The sequence below is a fragment of the Symsagittifera roscoffensis genome, chromosome 1 (genome assembly GCF_963678635.1).
Source record: "Symsagittifera roscoffensis chromosome 1, txSymRosc1.1, whole genome shotgun sequence".
Lineage (NCBI taxonomy): Eukaryota > Metazoa > Xenacoelomorpha > Acoela > Convolutidae > Symsagittifera > Symsagittifera roscoffensis.
Window position 1 is genome coordinate 26,572,764 of NC_087062.1, and position 13,055 is coordinate 26,585,818.

A 13,055-nucleotide genomic window follows, 5' to 3' on the forward strand; every position below is an offset into this window, starting at 1 on the left:
GTGATAATATGCCATATTATACTATATTATATTATACAGTGTATAATTGACTCTTAATTGCTGAATTACTGCAATAATATAATAATATAGTATAATATGGCATATTATCACAACCAATTTGAGTACCAATTGAACACCAATTGAACTTCAATTATCGTTTCAATAGTCGTTTTATCCGGTTAAACATAAAGGTTTAAATTGGTTGTTAAAAAATATACTCATCATGACAATTACTCATCATGAGTACAATGATTGTACTAAATATTATTCACTTAGATAAAATCGCTCCTACAAGATGCTTCCATCATTGTTCAAGGAAAAAGAAGAAGTGCAAGTTCTTGATGAAGTGACGTACATTTGGGAAGCCGCTAGAATACTGGGTTTCATTAGTAACTGGGGTGTGAGTGTCAAATGGACTGAATGGAAGGGTCCACCCGTACAGATAACAATTCCAGAAGACCTTCGCGACAATCGGAGGATGAAACATTGGAAAATAAGAAGAGCCAGATAGGGCTAAAAGAAGAAACAAAAAAGATCCACTTCTGTTCAACCCAAGACGCTTAACTCGCAATACAGATGTTTTTTTCTGTGCTGCTTGTGAAACAAATTGCGTTGACAAATGCATTCTGATGACAGGGGTTGTACTGTACAACGATCTTTTCAAACGGGAATGTACATTGAGAATTTTGGACTCGGAGCACGATGAAAACCCCCGAGAAGAACCGGAGGCTAATATATTGGTTGTAAAATACAATCAACTTCGAAATCAAGGGCTCTTTGAAGATACGCTTACATCTGAGGTACTTATTCGCTTTGAAAAACATCTTTCAAAACATCACTCGGAAAGAAGTTCAACTTCAAAAGAAGTTTTTTTGAATAGCTGAAATTGAAAAACATTTTTTAACTTCATTCATAATCTGTTTGAAATCGTGAATTGTTTCAGACATCTTTTTGTGACACGGCTACTTCAGTTTTGGAGCCATGTGAGGTTCAGGATCATCAACGTAATCCTACAAAAAGAGCTAAAAAAGACGAAAAAGAAATTGACATGCTGACACTTCTCGAAGCCACAGAAGACATAGTGCCTTTGACCTTTGTCCCTTGTTCCAACGGTGTCCTCAAGGTTTGTTAACAAAATAATTACAAGCATTGGAAGTGTGTGACGCGATTTTTTCAGATGTCATAAAGTTAGGAATATATGTCTCAGCGCCCGATCAAAATATTTTGTATAAAAATTCAATTCTTTGTTTCTCAGGTTGGATCAACTGCTTTCTTTGGAGGGGAAAATTGCAGAGTAGACAGCTTGGAGTTTGAAGGAAGGACAAAAAAGGCCTTTGCACAGTTGACATGCATAAATAACGAGGACATTTCTATAAGGATGCCTGCACTCTTGGTTCAGCTAGCTTGTGAAGACTACCTCAAGGTAAAGTTTTTTTAATGAAACATTCCGAATTTTTATTGTCCCCGATTCCATGAAATTTAACAATGCTTACGACTGAGAAATAAAACTAGGAATTCATGTTCAAACCTTTAGCCATAAGGCCCGGAATCCAGTGTCAAATGACAAAACATTGCCAATTTTTATCACAAGCTAAGGCCTACAATTTTCTTTTGAAACATTCCGAATTTGTCACGTCCCGGATTCCATGGAATTTTACAATGCTTACGACTGAGAATCGAACTGGGAATTCATGTTCAAACCTTTAGCCATAAGGCCCGGAATCCAGTGTCAAATGACAAAACATTGCCAATTTTTATCACAGGCTAATGCCTACAATTTTTTTTATCGTTTTCAAAAACTGAAATACTTTTGTTCAAAAGTACAGGATTTTGGCACGTGAAAACACAGGCTAATGCCTACAATTTTTATCGTTTTCAAAAACTCAAATACTTTTATTCAAAAGTACAGGATTTTGGCACGCGACTAATTTTGTAACATTTCAGCATGAAACGTGTGACTTCAATGCAATTGAACATCCAATCAATTTATCGTTTGCGGTGTTTTCCGCCTTGAAACGTGCTGTTGGACTGGCTAGGCACAAAAACTCCATCACTTTCAATCTTGGACCCGTGACCAAACTAACAAGACAAATAATGGGTTTTTCGACAGAATCCCAAAAGGAAGTGGTCAAGTTTAGTGCAGCAATATCCGAAGGAATTCGAGGCTGCCACAAATCTTGGGATTCTGTATTGGGTAGCAGGTGGGATGTATTGCCCGCACAAAAAGACAATGGTCATGATACACTTATAAAGTATTTAAGGATTACAGAACACCGTGAATTCACAAGTTTCAATTTACGATGCAACGTTCAAACGTGCACAGGCCACTACGCAAGTGAAGAAGACTACCGGACTCTTTTTTCACACAACTTAGAACAGTCAAAACCCCATTATTTTTATTAGTTCAACTAGTTCAAAGTTTCAGTATTTTCGCGTGAATGTGATCAATTAAAGTTTCATAAACTTCAAACCTTGACAATGTAACTTTTTTCAAATCCGAAAATTGGCAATCAATTTTTTCTCTCTATTAAATGAAAAGAAAACAAATTGTTTGCAAACACTTCAATTGGAAATGTTTCTCATGAGGCTCATAGTAAGAGCTTTAAGCTATGTTTTTTTGACAGTGTCAGTACAAGCAGTACTGAAAAAAAATTACAGTATAATCATAATCATCATCATAACGTCATTCAATGACGTAAGTTATAAATTATCATCATAAAGTCACTTTGACGGTCACTCACAGTGATAACTGCGCGCCGCGAAGTAGTTGAAAAGGCGTATTTACACAGAATTTGGAAGAAAGTGGACTCCACATCGAATGTTATTGTTTCATGTTCGAATAATCGAGAGAAAAAGAACACGTTAAATGCGGTCGCTAGGGAGCAGAAGATTTTTTTGAGCAATATGCAGTGGTTGGCATAAACGGCTGTCAGGTTGAAGGATTTGCCTTTAACTTTTTGTTTGGACTTGGGGCTGGACTGACTAGGACACAATCATGTTGCCTCAGCATCATCATGAGTTCGATTCGCTTTTCCAAAAGTTCAACTTTAGAGAAGTTGTTACCCAGGTTCGAAGAGTTTCCAGTTGCAAGTAATTTATCCTGGAAAACAATACTGGATGACATCAAAAAATATATTCAACTTTATACTATAACTATAGTATACTTTATACAGTATATATTGATATATACTTGATATACATTGAATATATATGTAAGTTACATCAAGCCTTGATGAGTAATATTACTGAGTAATATTAAATTAATTTTGTCATAAACTCAGAGAAGTTTTACCAAAACGTTATGAATAAAATTGTGTGAAAAATATTCAATATTTCAACTTGAGCATAATTTGTACGTACGTTGTCTTTTATTAGGGAAACATGTTGTGCAAACGAAGAGTCGTGTTTTTTCAGAATTTGAAACACGTCAAAAATTTCCGCGAGCTCATCGACATTTGCGTTGGATCCATCTCTGTAAACAAATTCAAAAATTTCAAAAAAAAATAGATTTTGTCATATTATTCCAGTTATTGATTTTGAGGTTACATTATTATAAAATTCAACCACAGATTTTCACAGTTGACTCTTTAACATGATGTTAAACTTTCAAAGATGTTAAACGACTCACTGTACTCGAGACACAATATGAGTAAGCGCAAGGAACGAGAAAGAAGGGTAGCATTCAGTGAACTTTGTTTTCTGAACGCGTTCTGTCTTGAAGGTATCAGCGGCCAGACGAAGATGATTCTTGAAAATGAAGTTAACTCCATAGGCGACAGAAACGCCTGTCGTCTCCACCATATGAATCATATTCGCTGGCATGATTAAACCTTGTCGCGCTTTCAGCGTGATAGCTTGGCACCCTCCCATATTCAAGCCTTCATGGGAACCGAAGAAAAATTTTTCTTCGGGACTGCTGCAGGAACTGGTTGAAGAGATCCTGGTTGATGCTCGTCGGGGCTATCAAGAAGAACGTCTTACATCCTTTCAGTAGAATATAGAGGACTGATGTGCTGGAAAAATCTTGGTGAAACATTGTCACAGCGCCATCTTGAGAAATGAGAAGAAAGTTGGACTCTTTATTGGGCTGACATGCTGCGGGCAAACTTTTTGAATGAATGTGTCCCAGCGAGGTACTCGATAGGAATGACGGTTGTGTAAATTTTGTGATTTTTTGATGTGCGGCATCAGCGTCAATAATGTTGTAAAACATGGGAGGTGTTTTTCTGATTAACTGATCCACCTCTTTTCCATCAATTATCCTTGTTTGTTCCTGGAATGGTTCAATACTATAACTTAGTAAGAAATTAGAAATTGAATTGAAAAAATTTCGGAAAATCATCCAGAGACATTTCAAACTGAACTTTCAGTGAATGAATGAATGACGGTCATGATAAAAATTTTATACTGGCAACCTTTGTTGGCAAATCTTTTGAAAAGAAAGCGTACTAAAGCGTTAGTAGTACTAACCCTGAAATTCGAGCCGTACGAGCGGAGGGTTAATGGTTTTTTGTAACCTTCCAATAGAAGCTTCACGACGTTTGGGTTGTCGAGGACTGATTGTGACACTTTTGACGTGAAGCCGTTGAATCAAAAGGCGTCAGGAACAAAAACAGCATATTCTGAGTTCAAAAACTCTGCTTCCTGAAGGGCACTTTCGATATGTCGCGCTTCAACTGTCCTTACCAACGATTTTGCGATTTTTACCTGTGAACATAATTTTTTTCTCTGTGAAACAGTTTTCATTTTTTACGAAAAAACTCACGCAGGATAACACTCTTCGTAAATCTTGGATAGTCGTGAAGCTCTCCAGTTGCCTCAAATGCAATATGCGTGAGTCTCTCGGCAAGACTATCTTTACAGAAGGCCAGATGGAAGCGGCCTTAGAATCCACTCTAAGTCTGTTTTGCTTGCTGAAAAAAGGAAGTAAGTGGGTAGTTTGTCCGGGTGAGTCAAACCCATTTGAAAAAACCCAAAGAACCAGCGTTGTGACTTCATTTAAAAAAAATTAACTCCATTCTTCAATCAAGAAATATCATATTTCTATTTCTATCATAAATAATGATTATTTTCACTAAACGTACCAAAATCCTGTACTACAGGATGTACTACAACAAAAGTAGTACTTTTGAACAAATTTTTTCGAGCTTTTGAGAACGATAAAAAAGTTGTAAGCATTGGCCTGTGATAAAAATTGGCAATGTTTTGTCATTTGACACTAAATTCCGGGCCTTATGGCTAAAGGTTTGAACATGAATTCCGAGATCAATTTTTTGGATAGTTGACAGCATTCGAAAGTGCCATGGATTCCGGGCCTAGTGAATATCTCTCCGGAATCCATGGCACTTTCGAATGCTGTCAACTAGGCAAGGAATTGATCTCGGAATTCATGTTCAAACCTTTAGCCATGAGGCCCGGAATCCAGTGTCAAATGACAAAACATTGCCAATTTTTATCACAGGCCAATGCCTACAACTTTTTTATCGTTCTCAAAAGCTCGAAAAAATTTGTTCAAAAGTACTGGATTTTGGCACGTTTAGTGAGAATAATTTTTCTTGAATGAAGAATGGAGTTCATTTTTTCACAGTTCACAGGCCTACAATTTTTTTATCGTTCTCAAAAGCTCGAAAAAATTTGTGAAATTTTCGAGATTAATGATTAACAATGTTACCTTGTTTGCAGTTGAACTTTGCTGTTCTTCTGTATCAAGAAGATTCAAGTTGAACTTAAAGACATCCCCAACTTCAGAGTCAACTTCAGTTGTTTCAAACAGTTCTTCCTCTTCAAGAGGAAGCTTTTCCTGTGCAGTTCCCGGACTTTTCGTAGAACTCGTTGAAGGTTCTTCTTCCTCTTCCAGTGGAAGTTCAGCATTTTCTTGGTTCACTGAACAGGATGTTGTTGGCAACATTTGTGCTGTTCCTGCCTGTGGAGAACTCGTTGGAGGTTCTTCTTCCTCTTCCAGTGGAAGTTCAGCATTTTCTTGGTTCACTGAACAGGATGTTGTTGGCAACATTTGTGCTGTTCCTGCCAGTGGAGAACTCGTTGATTTTTTTTTGGCTTGTTGAAGTTGACTGGGCAAATAAAACACCTGGGAGTCAACTGCGTCCATGTCTAAACACAACTTGTCTATATTGACTATGATTTCCGAAGTTTGGAGTCCAAAATCTTACATAACAAAAAAAAATTGGTTGAAAATCATGTTCAACATTCAAGTTGCAATTGATTATTTTATTATTTTATTTTATTTCAGTCACTAAAATAACGGTTATTTTTTATTGCAAAATTATTTTTTTCAGTTGGCCAAAAGCAACCCAGGGCCTGAGGGCTAACAAAACCTTACCAAACCGAAACTCTTCGTCTTCAAACTGCTTGCTTCGACGTCTATCAGCCAGGGAAAACGCTTTTTTGCAGCCTTTCCATGTTCTCACGACTGCATCAAAGTTTGTTCGTGTTGGCGCCAGAAAATTTGCTTCGACTCCACGTACACGATTGCTCCTGATTTTGTTCCAGCATTAGGGACTCAATGCATGTTCAGCAACTGCATAGATGTCCGCGAACCAAGAAGATTCGGGCACACCGCAAAACATGCATCGGATCATGCTCTCCCGTTTGACCTGCTTAGCTCGGCAAACGTTTAGTCTTCTGTGGCGGTTGAGCGTGCCGGTAGAGTGAAAGACTTTACGACATTCTAAAAAGTTATAGTTTATCACTGATATATCATGGGATGATGGAAGCAAAATTCTAATATGTGAATGATTAATGATTAATAACATGATGTAATTTAATTACAGTACTGGCTTCTGGAAAAACCAATAAAAGTTTTGTTGATTACCAGGTTACATGCATGCCATTTTCCTGTAAAAATCGGTTGTTCTAATATGGTTGATTTCAGTGATTCGTCACGAATTCGTGAATTACGAACTCATTCACGAATGATTCGTGACGGTCACGAAACGGTTTCAGTAATTTAGTATAACCCGGTTATACGGGCCGTATCATGACAATGATTGTCACACTTGACGGTCAATATTTCAGTATTTAAATAATTCATTTTTCTTTATAATGCAATCTAGAGGTTTTTGTCAATCAAAAAATCAATCAAATGAACTTTAAATTCACTCAAAAACACAAAGTGTATTTTGTTTAAGACCAATCATAACTGTAGTTCAACTGAAGTTCATGTATCATCATGATGGTTTAACCATTCTAATTTACACTTAATTATTATAATTACTTACCATTGCAGGTTTTGTCAGTTTCTCTCCTCTGACGATTTGGCATTTCTTACTGAAAATAAGAAATTTAACTTGTAACAATTGTTGAATTTAAATTCAACATTGAAAGTTTGAAGGTGGATTATAATCTTCGCTGCGATAAACGAATAAATGAAAAATAATTGAAACAATGTTATCAATAACTTTTCGCCGACAAGAAAGTTACGAGAAAAGACACGAGAAAGTTATATACTATTCCTGCCGTTTCTCCTGCAGAAAGCTCATGTGACTAATTAAACGACTGCGCTGCACGGTGTGTGTGAATAACAATGCACTGCCACGTGTTTCAGAGAAACTTTCTCAGAGAAACGGATTTATTGCTATGGTAACAGAGAAAGCATTGGACAAGTGTGCTAAATTACTGTAAACTACTGATTTTGATTTGGCCGTTTTTTGCAATAATTTATTTTGTGTAATCTCAAAAAAGTTGTGTGCCGAAATCCGTGGACTGAATTCTTTTCTGGCCCGGAATCCGGGACAAAGCCTTTTTAACAGTTACCAACTAGTATCACTGTACTACTAGTACATCATGTAGCAATTACATAAACTTATATATATATATATATATATATATATATATAATTTATATATATATATATCATACTTGAAGTAACTTACATGGACTTGAAGTCCACTGTAGACTGGACTGAGTATATAATATATTATATGATTAATATGAATACTATTATACTATAATATTATACTAATATTACTAATATATACTAATATTGATACTATAACTATTTTACTATCATAGTATGATATATATTAATATGTATATGATGTAATTAATCTTTATTGATGGACAAAACTAGGAAGGACAAAACTAAATTGCACGTCACTGTCAACTTTTGAAAACGGTTTTAGTGGAAATTAAGATAATAACAAAATTGAAAAACAAATGAAAAAGTTATAAAGCGAATTCTTCGCATTTGGATTTTCTAAATTTTCGCAGTGAACTAATGGCCGAAACATTTTCTTCAGTTTTTTTGCCTCCACATTGATCCATTAACAATGGGCGGACATCATTGACGTTTATCTTTCTGAAACTTGATCCTGGCTGTAAAATATAGTTTTCAGGATCAAGAACACAATCAGATTTGATTGTATCAAAAATATATTGAGCTTTGAGGAACTGAAAATCGCCTCCAGCAAAAAGCTCACAAATTAAAGCTGCCTGTGATTTTTTTCGTATTCCTTTCGAGTTTCTTCGCTCTCCATTTTCACTGTTACAATCAGAAGTTCCACTTTCACTTTGAATCTTTTTCTTTTTTGTTTGGCCCTTTCTAAGCGTCGTCTCGAATTCATCAACTTCTTCCGTTGTCATAGTTCCAATTGAAAGATCGGTTTCGTCCCTCAAAACTATGTAACAATGCGGGGTTTTGGAGTGTGAATATAAGAGAGTCTCTGCTGTGTCTTTTCGGTAAACAGAACCCCCATGTTCCTTGATCCACTTTTCCATCGTAAGTTGGGCTGTTAGACGAGGCACGTGTCTGTTTCCTCCATCAACTGCAGGGGTTCCAGCAAACGAGCCCAGTACGTAAAATCTCATCCCAGTTAACATCTTATTCTTCGCACGCACTTCTCCGACAGCAATACGAGGATTCGGTACTGCATCGATGCATATTTCCAGATAAGTTTGTCCTAATGACACGTTGAAAACACTCGTAAGATTCGCTAAAACGTCAGGCACTTTTTTTTCTGCTTTAGTACGTTGAAGGAGCTTGCAAAAAGAGAAAAAACTTTCAAGAAAAAGTGGATCATGATTACACATTTTTCCGCCTCCACGCATTGTTCTTGTATGAAAATCTTTGCTGGCGTGATGGTTAGATTTTTCTAGACCTTCGCAAATGTGGTTCCACGGGGACACCACGAAATTTCCTTCAACAATTTGCGGAATAGTCACCAGCTTGAGTTTGTATGGCGTCAGTCCGTGTTCTGCGAATAATAGTGAAGAAGTTTGATAGTAGGTTTCCGCCCAAAAATTGAAATCAATTACGTTTAAACTCTCCTTAGAACTTCTCAAGATAGTAATACAACGGTTCAAGCTTTTTCTCAAAAGTTCGCTTGCATCCAGAGTCGTTATAGAAAGTTTTCCTTTCGCTTTAGGGTCCTCTTTCGTGAACAAACTTGGATACAATACTTTGAGGACATCAATGGAATTTGCGACGGTTTTATCTGAGGTACCGCTAACTATTTCATTGCACCACACTCCATCATATAGGTCGGTTATTGTTCCAAACTTGGCATCCTAAATTGTAACATTTGATGAAATTATGAGGATACATTAAAATGGTAAAATGATTTAGCATACCTTCAACTCCTCTTTGTCCGCGATAACAGTTAAGGCACCACTTCCAGATAACGATACCGCTCCAACAGTTCCAACTTGTTGCGCATTTTTCGCAGTTCTTGTAAATTGGAAGACGGGTCTCTTGGCATCACGACTTGACAGATTCTGTTCAAAGCGGTGAAGAAACTCCATTTCGAACGGACTTTTGTCGTTGATAATTTTTGAGCCATTTTTCTCAGGTCACTTTCAACGCATCGAGTGAGCATGTGCATGGCATCTGGGCAAATGCATCTCACGTCATTAAGGATAACTAGAGAAGTTTCAGGAATATTCGTGCGAAATGGAATCTTTACATCCGTTCTTCGACCAGTTATTTTGTCGCAAAGGGAAGGTAGAAAACGTTCGTCTTAAGTGCCATCCTAGAAGGGTAATCTGCAGACAGGTCGTTTCCGGAGCCCAGTATCAGTCGATGGAGAAACGGGGTATCTCCACTGTACGTCAATTTTGCTCCCAAATTTTTCAACTGAATAGAAATTTTTCTATTCAAATAACCACCCTGACTCTTGACATCCGACAACACTCGGTCCCAAGTTCAACTCCATCGCAAGCCTTGAGTCTTTTCCTCGATAAGCTAAAAAAATTATTTTAGTCTCAAGTTGAGAAAAAAACTTGTGAAGAAATGATTTTAAAATGTTTTTAGAAAAAGGAGTACCTGCGAAGCAGAAGACGCTCGTAGCAGATTGGGCGCTAATATCTTCAGAAAGTAGTCTAAAAGCCATTCTCGTAACTTCTGTGCCACCAATTTCACAACCGTCACCCCAAATATCGACTTTAACGTTGTTGATGTTTTCTGTTTTAAACAATTGAAAAACAGCTAGTTGTATACATGCAACCAAGTCCGTTCTGAATCCAGAGAAGGACTTCTGTGGTTTGCACAAGGCCAAAAAGTGATTTACAAGGCTTGCAGTTGATCGTTGGACATTTCTCATTGAGGGTACTAAATTATGTCCGAGGCCAATCAGTTGTAGTCTATTCCGGATAATGTTGATCACTTCTTCTACGTTTCCAGTTTTACAAGCGATGCCCAAGCAAAACTCAAAATCCTTCGTTGAACCTCTTTTAGAAAATAGTTCTATCGCCAAAACTCGTAAGACATTTGTGTCATTCTTTCTATACCCAGAATACGTCTTTTTACGGCTGAATGCGGATTGTCGAATCAATTTAACAAATGTGCTTATTTGAATTTTTTTTGTCGGATCAGTTTCAGCACTTGTCCCCATAGTTGTTGGGAGTTGTCAGCTGTTATAGACATAAATTTTGATCGTTTCATTATCCTGGAAACGTGTCTTGACTCTTCCAATGTTTGAGGTAGGTTTGATTGAGTGCCGCACTGTTCAAATGAAAATGAAGTTTCGGTTGCTTTGAGCGCTTTATAAGGATCAACTTCGTCAGGTATGAACATTGGACCGAAGAAACATTTTACTAGCTCCTTCCGAGTCTTGGTCCAAGGCATTTCTCTTGAACCACGAAGAATTACGAGTTGCATTACGCGAGCCTAAACAGTGTTGTGTTGTCCCAATTGGATATAAATTTTATTGAAAGTTGAATTTTAATTGAACGTAAAGATGAACGTAATTGAACGTAATTGAACGTAATTGAAGTTGAATTAATCAACGTAAAGAATGTTTGGTGACTGAAAACAATAAATTTGTGAAGAGTTACTTACTGCTAAAATTGTAGCTTTTTTTGATTGTCCCCGCACAGATATCTGACGAAGAACATCAGAAACGATCCACTTATCCGTCCCTGCGAGCATCTCTTCAAGAATCTTTGATAACTTGTCGTACTTTTTTTGGATAAATTTTCGGCAATTGCATCCAGAATGTTACAGTCAACAAACTGACGGTTAATGTCCGAGTCGGCGCCAGAAATTAAAAATTTATTCCATAATTCCATTGTTGACAATTGTGAGTAACTTTTGTTGAATCTTTCGATGAAGGACTTTTTTCAAAACAATGATGAATTGAATTTATGCAATGGTGATTTAAAGTAACTATCATAGTTACTATATGATATAGTGTGAATCTTGACACTGAGTTGTGCGCACGCGCGTGCAAACTTTTTCTGACAACAAGTTACTAACTTATCCTATTATGAGACTCAAGCTTAAGTGTTGAATAGTTTATGAGACTCAAGTTTTAGTGTTGAATAATCATGAGTAGTATTCATATTCAACTCACAGGCTGTTTTTCTGAACTTCAAATGTTGAACATCAAATGAAACTAGTTAAACTAAACTAATTATAAAATTTGCAAGAATGCTGAAATCCTGTAAATGACAAATGGTCCCCATTGTCACGTTACGGTAACGGTTACAATTACCTGTTTTGAAAAAATGCATGCCGAAATCCTGTAAATTTTAAATGTTCTAGAAGAATGAATATTGTTGTTCTACAACATGAACATCAAATACATGTAAAATTAGTGAAACTAAACTAATAGAAAAATCTGTATATACAGTATACAGTATAGAGTATATAGTATACAGTATAGAGTGATACAGTTGAACTGTATAGAGTATACAATAGGTTTTTAACCTCTTTCTTTTCGAAAGAAGTCACTTAAGTCACTAAAAGATTTCTTTTGTTAATCATTGTGTTAATCATGGAATCCATGGCAAAACACTAAACATTTCTAATTTTGTGTATTGATAATTGTTGTAAAATGTCATGGAATCCGGTCCCTTTCATCTTGGTAAAGTCCCGGATTCCAGAACACGCAGAAGCCAAAAGCCCAGGAATCCATGGTAAAACCGTTTTTTAATGCGTTTTAATATGGTATCGGATTCCATGGTTTTTGTCATGGATTCCGGGATTGGCCACAAAATCGGTGGTTTTAGCTGTCCCGGAATCCATGACAAAAGCTGGTCACATACAAACTGGTTTGAATTAGGAATCCACGGAATCTAAAATTATCAAAGAAAATGCGTGTGTTCCGGAATCCAGGACACACGATTTCTAGCTTTTTGGCACCGATTCCGCAAAAACCAAATAACACGGATTGGCGACGTAATGAACTTTTTGAGCTCATAACCAAGTTAACACAATTGAGTCATTCAAAATTTTTGATTACATTTATTCTTGCCCAAAATTAGGCAAAAATGCAAAAGAAGCAAAATTTTTTTTTTTCAGATTTTTATAAAATTTTGATGTTTTGGGGACATTTGGAGTTACTTTATGAAGTAGGTTTTGGGAGATAGTTAGAGCGGTTTTAGACTTGCCACTCTTTAATTGGAAAAACTGTAAAACTAGCTGTGATTGTTGTGAATTTATTTTCAATATATTCTCCTGATTAATCTGAATCATCAATTCCGTCATCGAACTCTTCCAAGACAATCATTGGAGGAAAATAGTCAATTTAGAGGCACAAAACGACAAATGCAAGAACGAAAATTGTAAGTTAGATGAGCACTTTTTAAAATTGGAATAG